General features: G+C 39.5%; 1 protein-coding gene across 4 annotated transcripts in view; it reads left to right on the top strand.

Moving 5' to 3' along the window:
• The window catches only part of SAMD12 (sterile alpha motif domain containing 12), a 173,423-nt gene that overhangs the window by 29,004 nt on the left and 130,676 nt on the right, over positions 1-13,743 (top strand). The window lies entirely within an intron of this gene.

Here is a 13,743-nt window from a genome sequence, read left to right as displayed (position 1 = left end):
TCTCACTCTGACTTTTATTAGTGATAGAGCACTCTGTACTAGTTGGTCAAGAGCAACCAGTGAGAACTGTCCCCCTTGGCAACATTTCCCTGTTAATTTGGCTTATTTTAATTGCTCTGCCATGCTGGCAGTAGTTAGGGAGAGTATTGCTTTGCTGCTGAGAGAGAAGTCGGTGGAAGTGTAGTCTAAATAGAGCTAGGGAGAGACTGAATCAGACGAGGAGGAGGAACAGGAGATATTGATGTAAAAGAGTGGTAACATTCATAACCAAATGTGTTTTAATTTTACACCACTTCACCAGCTTTACCAAATGCTTCAGTTTGTTCTAATGTGTAAGAGATGAGAATTAGGTGCTCTTACAGTGAAATAGGAGATTCAAACATTTTTTGTTAAGAGGAATGTAGCAGCTCTCTGCCTCCACTGCTATAATTACTTGGACAGTATAATGGGGAGCAGTGAAATTATCCATCTCATAGCCTGGGATATATGATTGAGCTCAAATGGTCAAAGAAAAAGGTAAGGAAGGCAGAGGCTGCAGGGGTAGTAGGTGGATGATGAAGATCAGGCAAAGTAGTTGAGTGTGTGCAGCAAAAGGGAATTTGACTGCAGAGGATGAAATACAGTGCAAAGGAAGAGTAATTTCTAGGATGAGCCTGAATATCCCACTGTATTTATAAATCTTAGAATTGAGGAAGAGGTGAAAACAGAAAATTATTGCTGCTGCATACAAATACACTAGAAGAATAAAACTGCTGTGCTGACACAGCAAGTATGGCTATAAAACAAGGTAGAACTTGAAACTTTCCTACCTATTAGAAGTTTCCTTTCATACTTTTATTAATGGGTATCAATCTGCCACATGTATAAACAGATTGACTACAGCCTCACCCTTAGCAAAACTCCTATCAGTTGTTTCTCTTTCAATCCTGTTCTAAATAGATTGACAAGGGTTATTGTATAAAAACAGTAAATGGAGTTTCACTGACCTTTGGAATCTGCGCAAAATGTAAAAATATAAATCATGAGCTTAGATATGTTATTGATGTTTTAATCAGTGAAGCAACCCAATGCACAAACTGTACATCAGTATTTCTTCTCTCACTTTCAATATAAATTATCACAAGTGGTTCTTATGTTTGTTGCTGAAGGCCTTTTAGCACCACTGAATTTTGACCAATTTATTAGGCAAGTTGTTCAAATTTACTATTTTTATTCTCTCCAAACGTATATAAAAAATAAGGTAGCACTTACTGTGTTGTGACACAAATCTTATGCAATATGACAATACTAGCAAGTGCTTTCTAATGATGTGCCATAATAGTTCAGTGCATTTCTACTGTGTATTATGCCTGGGTTTAGAAGTGATCAAGATATTAAATAGCATTTTTAAGGTTATTTCTGATTATACTAGCCAAGGGAATTTGTGGATATCAGTCATATTTTCGTGTCTCTTGGGAAACAGCCGTTTCCTATGTGCACCTGCTAATAATTTTGTGTGATAAAATAATACAAGTATTGTGTTCAAAGACATAAAACAGCAGTAGGGTAAAAGCGAGTAAGAAACCTCCACCTTCATGTGATCTCTTTCATGAGAACATAGAAAGATACTTCATCTCATGAAATAAACCTTGCAGTTTTCAGCCATCACAAGATGATTGCATCTCATCAAGGGACAGTTCAAGTGTTTGACTTCAGTGGAAAATCCTTGTTGGAAACATGTCCTCATAAACAGCTGGTGATAAAATGTTTATTTGTAACTGTAAAATGGTGCCAATAGCGGCTATGTACAAAGGAGGAGTGGCTCCATGTGGGAAGCTTCAGTGACAAACTGAAATGGGACAGAACTGGGAAGAAAGTGGGGGCTGCCTACTATAGCTGTGCCACTGCATCTTGGAGCGAATGGGCTGTCTTGTGAGCCGTGAGCAGGAGAACAGTTTAAATCACGCAGAAGAGACTAGGCAGGTGGGGAAGGAAATGTGACAAGTACTGAACATCTCCGGGAGAAAGCAGAATTTCTTAAACGCTAGATTATCTGGAAGCCCCGTGCAGCGCCTTGCAGAACTGTCTCGGTCTGTCAAAGTGCTGCCTGTCAGTAGATGGTGCTCTTTATATCAGCTATTTACTCACGCTGCCTGTGTTTGGCTGTGTTTTCATGTAAAAGGTCTGGTAACATTCCTTAACAGTTCATTTCTCTGAATTCTGACGTCTGGGAGATTAGAAAATGGAGGCTTTGAGGGCCTGCCAAGAAGAAAAGGGGGGGAGTTGACTGGGTTTCTTTGAAACATCCTTCATCCTTAAGGTTTTTTTCAACAACTTTTGCTCGTGAATGTGTATTGTTTTGAACATGGACAAATTCAGAAGCTTCCAACATAAAAGCCTTGAATAAACTTTGTGGATTGGAGAATATGTAGCAGACTAATTCAGTTTGACCTGTAAGACAGTGCAGTAACGTGGTCTAAAATAAACCTACAAAGCAGATGTGGCAAATCATTTGCAGTTCTTAAGTTTTCTTTTGCATATGAACTTTGCAGTTTTACCTGCTGTTTCTGGATAGATAGGAATTAGTTTGGTTTTAAACGTAACGCTTCTTAGAAAGGACTTACATGAATCAATGCAATTGTGAGTTTTACCTGGAGTCATTTCTTCATCGGTAGCTGGATGGATATAAAAACCTGCATAAAGATGTCCTTATGAATGTGTTTGAAGTATTTTTGGACCTGCCTGCATTTTTTATTATTCAGAAAACATGCCAGCTCTGGAGGAAAAAATTGAATGTGTTAATTGTCTAAAAATATCACTTGCCAAGGGCTGCTGTTGACAAAAAAACCCTGATCTGGGCAGCAGAACAGCACGGCAGGCTTAATAGGAATCTGAGATGCTTAAAGTTACCTGTGTCTTTATGCAGTGGTGTGTGTATAGAACATCATCTATTTAACCAAGAGTTAAATTTTGGCTTTTGAGATGAATTTGCTCCTGGAGTGAATCTTGAGAACTGCCTGCTGTTCACTGCCTGACACTCCTGGTCTTTGTGCAAACAGAAACTGAAGGATTAGCGGGAATTTTTCGTGTAATCTTAAACTGCAAGCAAAGGATCCAAGAAAGAGAAGGGAATAGAGTTCCTTTCAGAAATGTAATTAAAATATTTCTAGTTCTTATTCGGGGCCAGTTTGTCTTCCCAGCACATTGATTTAGATATCCCTTCACAGATTTCTCTCCAGAAAGGATATATATTGTACGTACTCCACACATTAGAGCAGATTAATATCAATCCTCACAATGCTCAATTTACCTTCTCTCAGCTTTTCTTTCACATTCATCTCCTTACGACCCAAGTTTCTAAAACTGAGGTCAGGAGGGCGTAATATTTTTGTTGAAAATCTCAACTCCACTTTTCTAGGGATGTCTCACAGCTGCCTTCCCCAGGAAGATGTTGCTGGGACATTTTGGCTGGAACCAGAGATGTAAATCTTCACTTGACTGGCATTCCTCCCCTGCTTAGCTTCCTTGATGCCTGCTGGGATGTTCCTGGAGAAGTCCCAGGCCACGAATGGCCTGATCTAGGAGATACGTTCAGAGCATGGCAACAGCATTAACCTCTGCCCCCCACCCCCCACTTTGAATCTGGTCTGCCAAATCCCATCTATGTAGGCTTTATAGCTCTAAATCTCCAGGGTTTCAAGCAGAGACTGTTGCTGCCACATCCTTCTGTTTCCTTTTAAATAAGGACAAACTTCTGACCTTTCATTTGCTTTCAAGTTTACTTGCTGTGCTACAAGAGATTCTTCCTGTGAGTGAGAGGAGATATGTCCCTTCGGCCTGGGCTGGCCTTGATATGAATATGGCACTTGTGCACTGTGGCTTTTTCTGTATCTCTTTGTTGGCTAACTCAGGCTGCTTCCTAGCCAGGAGGGGCTGGCTGTCAGGAATCTCAGTTTAAGGCTTTTTGCTTTCTCTAATGAAGAGCATAAAAGGGCATTGTAGTACTGTTTTTATGAATATAGGACTTCATAGGGATAAAAAGCTAATACAGGAATTCCCTTATTAGGGAGAGAAGACTAGTTTCTCAAAAGTAATCAGGAAGAAATGACATTGACGTCAGAAATGTCCTGCTTGTTTTGAAAAATAAGTAGTTTATCTGCCTTCTAGATATTTACTTGAGAAATCCATTATGACCTTCTACACAGGCATTGCAATGCTATTGCATAAATCAGATGGCTGGGCTTGTCTGCCTCTTCTAGCAACACTTGCCTTTTTCCTCCTGATTTTGCTGGAAGTGGAAGCAATGTCTTACTGGGAAGCAAGAGGTTGATCTGTCAGCTGAGGCTCAGAGACCTGACCTTATTCATACTCATGTACACGTCTGGCCTATAAAGTTGTTCTCCTCAAAATGTATTTGGCTCAAGAGAACATAGTTAAGAGTCAACTGGCAGAGATATCTAGAAAACTTTGATTGCTGTTGGGATATAAAATGCTTTGGCTGCTGCACTTGCCTTCTGCATATGAATGAGCCTATCCATAAAGACCGCAAGTTGGCATGGAAAGGTTATACTACTTCTTACAGTACGAGCCTCTTAATTGGCACATCTGCTGGAAACAAAGGTGCCAAAAATGGGATTCACTCGGAAGGAGTAAACCTTGTAAGAAAGCAACCTGTCATTATTTAATAAGGATTAAGAGCCTCTCAGGATGTTAGACATTCTCCTTGTACAAATGTACTGTTGTTGAGCTGATGGTCAAATTAACCTCACTACCTGCTAACGCTGAAGTAACAATTTCTTTTATGGCTATTCTCATATAGAACTGCTTCACTGTCCGTGTCTTTAAGATAAAAAAAATGGACTGTACTCTTCACCTCTGACATGCAGCAGCGATTAAAAAAAGTACACCTCTGATTGTGAAGCCCTAGGTTGTGACATGTTGAGTACCTTCTTGACAGAATACTGCAATTAGCAATGGAAGGATCTAGGTGTGGTCTGTGCTGGACAGATTTATTATGTCAGTGGAGCCCAAGAATAAAAGAATTGTGCCAGTATCATTAATGTCAACTCCTACAGAGAAGCGTAACTCTTGGCAAAAGCAATAGCATGTCATAGGTGTTTTTTTCTTTGAAAAACATGTTGCCAATAACCTCATAACCACCACTGACAGTGTTAGGTACGTGTTTCTGAGATGAGGGTTAGCCTAGTATTAGTATTTGAATAACCAATTTATTAAAATATCCTGAACTTTTAGAAACATAAGGAAGATAATTTTTATTTTCTTTAATTAAATTTGTAAGGAGAAGGACTTGGGATTTTAGATCCACTTTTATGTCTCGTTCTTCCTGTTACCTGAAATCTCCGGAAAGACCAGCATACTGCAACGTACAAACTCTTTTTATTTTTTCCCTCCCATTAAATAAAGACCCATTTGCACAGTAGTGGTATTCCTAATAAAGAAAATGTAATTCTATAAGCCTTAGAAAATTCTACCATTCAGCTACATATCATAACTTTTAACTGACACAATTCATATCCATGTTAGAATGGATAATGTGAATATAAGCCAGGTACATGTCACACAGTCATGGTCCTGTCTACTTCTCACTTCAATGAAGTCTGTTCTGTGATTCTTATTGCTAACTATTGATAATTGAGCTGCTTTTGATATAATCCCTTGGCTGAAGAACTGCTGTTAAGGCATCACCAAATATATGTGCTTATGAGTCAGAAGCATGCTCATGATCCACAAAACAAATATAAGCTGAGAAACTTCCTTTAACTCTTATTACTGAATTTGCAAGTACAAAATCTAAACTTGGTGCTGGCCTTCACATCTTTAAGTTTTTAGCTCTTGTCTTTTACTTAAGGCAGGATAGAAGATGAGCTAACCCACAAGTTATGTGTGGCATGTCGAGGGTGGGTGTCTGGCACTTTTATTCTCGCTGTAGTGGATGGTTAAGTGCAATAAAGAACATGTGCTTGTAATAAAGTTTAGTTAATTACTTGTAAGTTGCTGTTAATACAGGGCTGTTAATTGAAATTAATTCTGTTTGTTCTTTGACTCAATAGTGGTCACAAGCAGGCTAGAGAGGTTTAAGGAGGAAGCTTTTATCTTCATAGCTGCACAAGGCATGCTAGTAGAGCACCTGCTGTGTGAACAGAAATCACCCATCCTCCAGATCCATGCAGGATACAGAGTATGTTTCTGTTTGTCAGGCAGGAGGATTTTCCTAAGTAAATGGGAAAACTGTAATTTGTTACACAAGATAGTGATGGTTTAGAGCCCAGACTTGGGCAGGTTTGAATTGTCTCAGGTAGTGAAGGGGAATCAAAGCCGCATAATGAAGAAGTATCAAACAGTTGATGTATCTTGTGAAGTAGGAGCCCTCACCCTGACAGACCAACTTTCCCTCTCCACATTTTCTCTGAAGATATCCAAAGCAAGTATTTAATTTTCAGACTGGAAGGAATCTTCTGCACTGAGTGAAATGGATCTTTAGTTTGGCAAGATTAGAAATGCAGTGTTTTTCGATGAAGTGAATTTTTAAGCATTACACTTTTTGATCTGGATTTGGCTGTCAAAAAAGCGATCGTGCTCCTGGCCCTACTTTTGATTTTTTTTAAGCATTGTTGGCCTGTATGTCCTGGTTGTGGCTTTCAGGACTTTTGACAGCAATTAGAATGATGTCAGGCAAGCTTCTTGACAGTGCTGAGGAGTGCTCTGTCTTTTCCCTTCTCATCCTGACACTTCAGTTCTTCACAGTTTGCTGATAGTGCCACTGCCACTCATATCAACACCAGCACCTGCCAGTCATGATTCTTGCTTTCAGAATATGGGATCTCGTTGAAAGAGAGTACTCTCAGAGGAAATATGTCACCTTATTTATCTTTGCTTGTTATTTTGATAGTGCCTTTGTCCCAATCAGGATAACGCTCAGTGATATTTTTTGGACAACTTTAATCCCTTCCTGTTGGTTGTTATACTTCTGACAGCCTTAAGAGGGAGTTAACTTACTCTTTTTACTTTCCAGATCAATATCATTGTTTTTGATAATTTGGTTCTTTTCCCCTCACTTTTCAGTATGTCTGTAGTACTCCTAAGCTTGTGGCATTGGTACAGAAGGTACTGGATTGGGTCAGTCCTAGGGCTGCTTGAAAGCCAGGTAAAACCTCCGTCTTTGTTCAGTGTTCTTTGAACAAGTGGTGGTGCTACACTGATTTGGGACACTGGGGTAGAAGTTTCTGCTTGTGCAGAGCTGGCTTTAAGCTCTGCCAGAGCAGACTTTTGCTAGGGATGGTAATTTACAGCAGTCCGGTGGAGGCAACAAAAAGAATCCAGTGGCTGAGCTGGCCCTTGGCACAACAAAGAGGTGAAGAGACTCTGTGAGAGAGGTGGGAGGCTGTGGCCCATTGCTGCTGGGGAGACCCTCGTAGAAGTGGCATTTGTTCCTTTCCTTTTACTCAAGAACGTAGGAGTATAGGAATAGCAAAGCAACTTTATGGGATCTTTTCCACTTCTGCATCTTCCATGGCTTCTCTGCCAGGCTCCAGCTTTTCCCCTACCTGGTTCTTCCGAGAAAGGGCTGACCCAGCCCTGTTCACCTTGTGCTCAGAGCCCTGCGCTGGTGCTCCCTTCTCCCCCATGATGTCAGAGGACCACCCTCATCTGTTCAGTGGCTCTATCGAGGGGCAGTGATCTCTCTGCAGGTCCGGTTCACATCTCTCCTTGGGCTTCAGGAATGTTTGAATTAGCTTGGACTAAGTGAGGATGCTCTTCTGGGGCCTCTGGTACCTTGTCTGCACTTCATTTGTGCTACTGTGAGACACAGTGAGCTGGCTGAACTGAGCTGTTTCTCTGAAAAAAAACCAGTATAGTCTGAGAATGTGGATTTAGGGGAACCAGAAGGTATTATAGGTCTACTGCAATCCTTCTGCTGACCAGTGGTAGGAAATAACTCCCTCTTGTGCGTACTTGTAACTTATCTTGTCTTTTGTGGGATCCCGTATGTGGACCCTGATGCTAGGCAGCATGGTGTGGCCATGTGCCAGTAGACCAGACCAAGGAAGGAGGGACTATGTGTCGGACAACATGGATGGTAGTGATGGAGGTAGGGCTGAGATGTGGGCTGGATGCTCTTCCAGGCAGCATGCTTTCAGCATTAGGCTGTGTTAATAGATGTGAGAGCCCTGGGAGCTGCACAGCCTCCAAGTCTTGCTCATGGCATCATTATATGACACTCTGCTATGCTCAGGGGGTCATAGATTAGGCCAACCAGTTGCATTTTGCCTCTTGCCATGTGGAGCAAGTAAGTTTGGAACTGAAATGTGAGACCTAAGCTTGCAACTCAGGGAATGCAAGGTGCTGGCTGACCATGCTTCCAGCACAACTTGAGAGTCTTGGAAGGTCTCCCATGTCTCTAGTTCCTATTCAAATTGGATATTGTGTGTTGATCAGTCATTGGGGTATGACTTGCACAATAGCTGCTATAGTGTCTCTTTTTTGATCCTTCTTCAATGGCATTAGGGTTTATGTCTTGGCTAAACCAAAGCTACTGCTACGATGGCCCTTAAAGTGGGCTTTAAACTACACTGCAGTAATTTTATTTTAATATATTTTATTTGCCATACTGATGTTTTTCTTTTCAAAGTGACTTAAGTAATAAATTAGAATGTGACGGTTTGGATTTCTGATCCAATTAAAGTTTTAAACATTCAATCTTTTATCAACATAAAAGGGAAAGTGTCTCAGAGTAATTTCCTTGTGGGGTTTTGTTTGTTTGTTTTTAAATTTTAAATAGGCACATTTCCTTTGGTTTGTCATTTTTACTTCTTCTTAGTATTAGAATTGTCAGTAACACAGATGGGAACCCAACACAACGGAAGTTTCGGTGGTTTTATGGGCTGTCTGCTTACTATTGTAATTTTCTTCAGTCTTTGCTGGAAAAATCTTCAAGTATGACTGTCTGAGAAAGTGTATTTCACAACCAAAATGTGTCCTTTCCAGATTCTTCAATATTTTAAGATATCATATAAAACCAGATTTGTAAGCCTGGCTCATTTCTTCTTTCCGGAACTGAAACTAGCTTTTATGTTAGTCATTGATTCTGAATTCTATATAGGCAGTTTAAGGGTGGAAAAGTAATTTGAAATACATGAAAAAGATTCTTATTTTCTCAGCTTTAGAAATATAACCCCAGCATTTTTAAAAATAAATAAATTGTGCTTTTGAAATCCTTACTGGGTATTGCTGCTCCTGCTGCTCCTTGTCACAAACGCTGAAGATGATGCTGTTAGTCTTGCTTCCAGAGCAGCCTGAAAGATTTGACAATAATTTAGCTTTTGGAGCTGCGTAGTTTCAATTCTCTGCTGTATGTATCTGTATCAGATACACATACAATTTTATTTTTCTTATTTTTAAATATGTCATTGGCCCTTTATAGTTTGCTTGCAGAAGATGTTATGCTTTGATTTAACAAATATTTCCTTCTCAGCTTCATGCATGAAGTGATCCCACTTCTTTCTGCTAGTCTCTCTCTCTGATCACAGGCAAATCAGTGGTTTTCTGACATATTTTAATGTTTCCTGCCCCAGCTGACTTTGACTCATTCTAGGGATGACAGCCACCTATCTCATTCTCTGCCCCTACTAGGTGGCATTGACCTTATTACTTCTTTCCTTTTCTCTTTCCATACCTCCCGTCACAGCTATCAGCCCTCTTTTCTCTCAGGCTACCTAATGAGGTTAATGTAATGGTTCAAAACTGAGAGTTGTACTCCATGTCTACTCCATGTGAAAGTTTGTGTCTGAAACACAGTGGGCAGAGGTCCACTGCAGCCTTGCCTTGCTTATGTCCTTTGACCAGCTACAACAAAATTGATCCTGCCTTGTCTTTTTCTAGTTAAACTGTAAACTCCACATAAGAGTCTCTCATGATGTGTATTGAAGCAGAATCTGCCTTAATAACTTTGAGCAGTACCTCTTTTATCTATCTCTGTTTCATACAAGTGAGAGGTTTTCAGGCAGAAACTGTAGGGTCACACATTGCATAAATTTGAATATAAATATGCATTGGCTTTGCTTATAGGATGGCAAATTGCATGTTACAGATGGTCTCAGGCTGCCTTCTTCCAGCAGCCCTGTTTGACTGAGGACCCTGATCTCCACAATCCCTGGATTTTGTAATCCGAGCGGATTTGTAAATGCACAAAATGTCTGGCTTGAAGAAACTCTTTGAAGAAAACCTTGGCTCATAATATGTAAAGTAGTTTTAATAATGAGATTGAATCCTCCATCACTCAGAAATACAGAAGCCTTTCTTTCTCTTCTGGAGTAAAACACAGTAAAGACAAAGACATTTTGATGAATTAACTGACCTTCAAAAATGGCAGGTTTGGTGAACTGCACCTGGAAGGCTGAAAAGATAACTGTGGCATTGCAGGCCTTCACAGCTAATGCTGTCCTGAACACTAGAATGCATTCTCTAGTAGAAGCAGGCTGTAAGCTTTATTTATTTATGTATTTATTTGTTTATTTAGTCTTGAGTTGGTGATTTTACGTACTGTCTTGTCTGCGCCGTGGAACAAAGAGAGCATGAAATTGTGTCATATATTGAATATGCTAATTTTTTCTTCTTCTTGAGTAATTTTTGTAGTTAGAGATACACACAGCAAAAACTGGGCTTAGGCAATTTAGAAGAAAGAGCTCGACGAAAAAGTCCTGAAGAAACAGGTTTTCCTTCAAATACAGAAGCAAAGAACAGAATACTGAAGACTTCTATTCTCATTAGATCTATATCTGGCATACGAGATAGCACAGCATTTGGCAGGATTTAAACTATTAAGGTGTCGCCAGCAAAGGGTGATTTTTAGGATGAGTTGATGTCAGGAAATTGAAGGCTGGTCCAAAGATCACTTTTCTTTTAAAAACATACATTATTTTATTTTAATCAGTTTGGGCCTATTATTTGACTGAGCTAGGAAACAGAAATCAAGTAAAACATAATATGTTGTCCTCTTGTCTATCTAGTGTATATATATAGTTAGTGGCAGGGGACTCATCTGGTAGGTATGTTTATGGTCAGGGTAATTTTCCCCGGTTTGCTGGGAATTTTTTTAGTATAAGATCTAACTTTAGAGCAGCGAAGAAACTAAAAAATGAATTTTGTGGGAGGGAAGCTTCATTTTTAATAGCCTTTCATTGAGAGCATCTGGTTGGAAAATATTTTGGGTATGATGTTCCAAAAATGAAAGCAGCAACAATGGACTTTTTATAGCCATTGCTTTAAAACCTCTAAAGCCATTGCTTTATTCCTCTATCTCATCAAGTCCTTATGAATTAGAAAATGAAACATAACATGTGATCGTGTCAATGTAAAAATGTCTTTTTTGGACTGCAGTTACAAGTTTAAGTCAAAACATGCTTCAATCATCATTCTGAATATTGGATGGTAAAAATAAGCATATATGTTTGCTGTGCAGTGATCTGTATATTGCACAGCGTAATAGTTAGATCTGAAGCTGCCTTTCAGTTCTGTAGGCACAGAGGGAAGTGTTAATTTTGTCTTGTAATTGCTGATAAACTTGTTCATTTAACATGATGGTGCTTAAACCTTTAAGAGGAGAATAGTTGCTGAACTGAAAAGAGCAGCCTCTTAGTTAAAACAAACATTGGCACTATTTGTGTACTTTCAGCTAGAAATAAATAGCTCGTAAATCTATAGCTAGATATATATATATTTGTATGCAAATATTTGTAATTTAAATATTTTTATGATGTACCAGAAAAGCCATTAACAGTTTATTTTTCCAGGGCTGACAGACTTCCCTCTAGTCTTCAAAAATTCCACTGCTCAAAGGAGTAACTCAGCATAAAGATACACAGTGAAGTCTTGACCCTGTTGTTCCAGGATTTCTATGAAATCAGACGGACTACTTGTGTTATGGCTATTTTCACTTGGCTTTTCCTTTGATGTGTTTGTGAAGGACATGCATTTATATATGTGTGTGATAAAAATCAGTGAAATGATGCCGTATTATTGGGCCCTTCTTTGAAATTCAGTTTCTTCTTTGATTCAAATAGCAGTAACACGTAGGCTAGAGAAGCTCAAAGAAGAGCCTTTGATCTTCCTAGGTGCCTGAAGAACAGTTACAGGGCACTTGCTCTCCCTGCAGAGGTTACCCCTTCTCCAGACTTGTGCAGTGTCCAGGGCAGGTTTCTGTATTTGCAGTAGACAGATGTGCTTCTCAGAAAGGACAGTGGTGGAGCACACGCTGTCCTGGTTATAACGCACCATCAACACCTTTTGAAGGCTCTTTTTTTGTGGACCCCAAGCCTGTCTGGCATCTGCCTGCTGCAGGTTGGTGTGTGGTAGCAAAAGATGAGTTTGGGGTGGGATTGTGTACTGTTGTGATACCTGTAAACGTGGATGGTGCCTATTTCTGTCTTTGAAACAGGATTCATGTTACCAGTGAGGGTATTTTTGTTCAAAACAAAAAAAGCTGAGATAAGGGATGTGCATTGTATTATATATTCAGCTAGAATTTTCCTGCTATTTAACTTCTACCCTTATTAAACTTCTACCCAGGCAATGAAAAAGAGGTAGGAAATATTGGACAAGAATTCAAGGCATGTTTGCCTGTTGGAATTTTAGCGCTGCCATACTCCCTGGCTCTAACTTAATATCTTTGCATGATGTACTTTATGGACTTAATAGGGTATGCAAAGCATAAGCTTAAAACTGCTTTGGTCCTTTGGGCTTCCGGTAATGAAAAGTTTCAAAGCAACTTTGAAAAGGTCTGTCTGACAAAGTACATCTGTGTAAATGCTGGGATAAACCCTGGCTGGCAATATCAAGGGAATCTGCCATGAGTTCTAATGGAGAAGAATGGTTGAGGTGACATCCCCCTTCACCTCAGATCTGCACAGAAAAACTTCTCTCGAACCATCTACACCATGAAGGAGCTGGAGGACAGGTATTCTGCATGCACAGCGTGGGAACAAAGAGACTTTGATTTTATTCCATAGACTCAATTCTTTGACAGAATAATGAAGTAAATGCTGTTCACACACACTTACCTTGGCAATGTCCAATACTGTATGTGAGAACTACCCATCTGCTTCAGATTTTCTTAGTCTCCTGGGCAGATTGTGTTGCAAAAAAAAAAAAATGAAATTACTCTGAATATTATTTTCTTTATTATATTGTTTTGCATACTTGGACAAGAAGCTTTAAATCCCTGCAGTTCAGGTCGCCTAGAATGCATCATTTTTATATGGTTAAAAAAAGTGTATGTGCAAAGGTGAATTGTTTGATTGAATGAAATGTGACTTTATATGTATGATAATGCAATTGACTTAATTTATGAATGTTTTATATCTCAACTGTTATTCTATTTGTTCAGATAAACTATTGGAAAACTGAATTTTCAGGAAAGTATTGAACAGTGCTTTTTTGTATTATTTATAAAGAAGTGACTGTTTTAAGCAGGAGTCCTACTTATTTCACAGAACAATGATCATACAAAGGTTAAAGGTAAAAAGGAAGCAGAAAAATGAAACCCGCTTGTAAATGTCACCCAAACGAGGAACACTGTCAACTGAAATGCTCAGTATGAACTGGTATCACCAGCTCTGCCTCCACTGGCATTGTAGTCTCCTTTTCTCAGGCACCACCAGTCTTTAAGCTGGTTTGTGCAGAAGGGCTTTTTGCAGGATCTTTTCTAATTGTAGTTGTGGAACCTGCCTGGCCTGAGGATACTCCTGG

The sequence above is a fragment of the Lathamus discolor genome, chromosome 2, assembly GCF_037157495.1.
Source record: "Lathamus discolor isolate bLatDis1 chromosome 2, bLatDis1.hap1, whole genome shotgun sequence".
NCBI classification, from domain to species: domain Eukaryota; kingdom Metazoa; phylum Chordata; class Aves; order Psittaciformes; family Psittacidae; genus Lathamus; species Lathamus discolor.
Note: the sequence above shows the minus strand (reverse complement) of the source record. Positions and strands in the feature narration are given on the sequence as shown.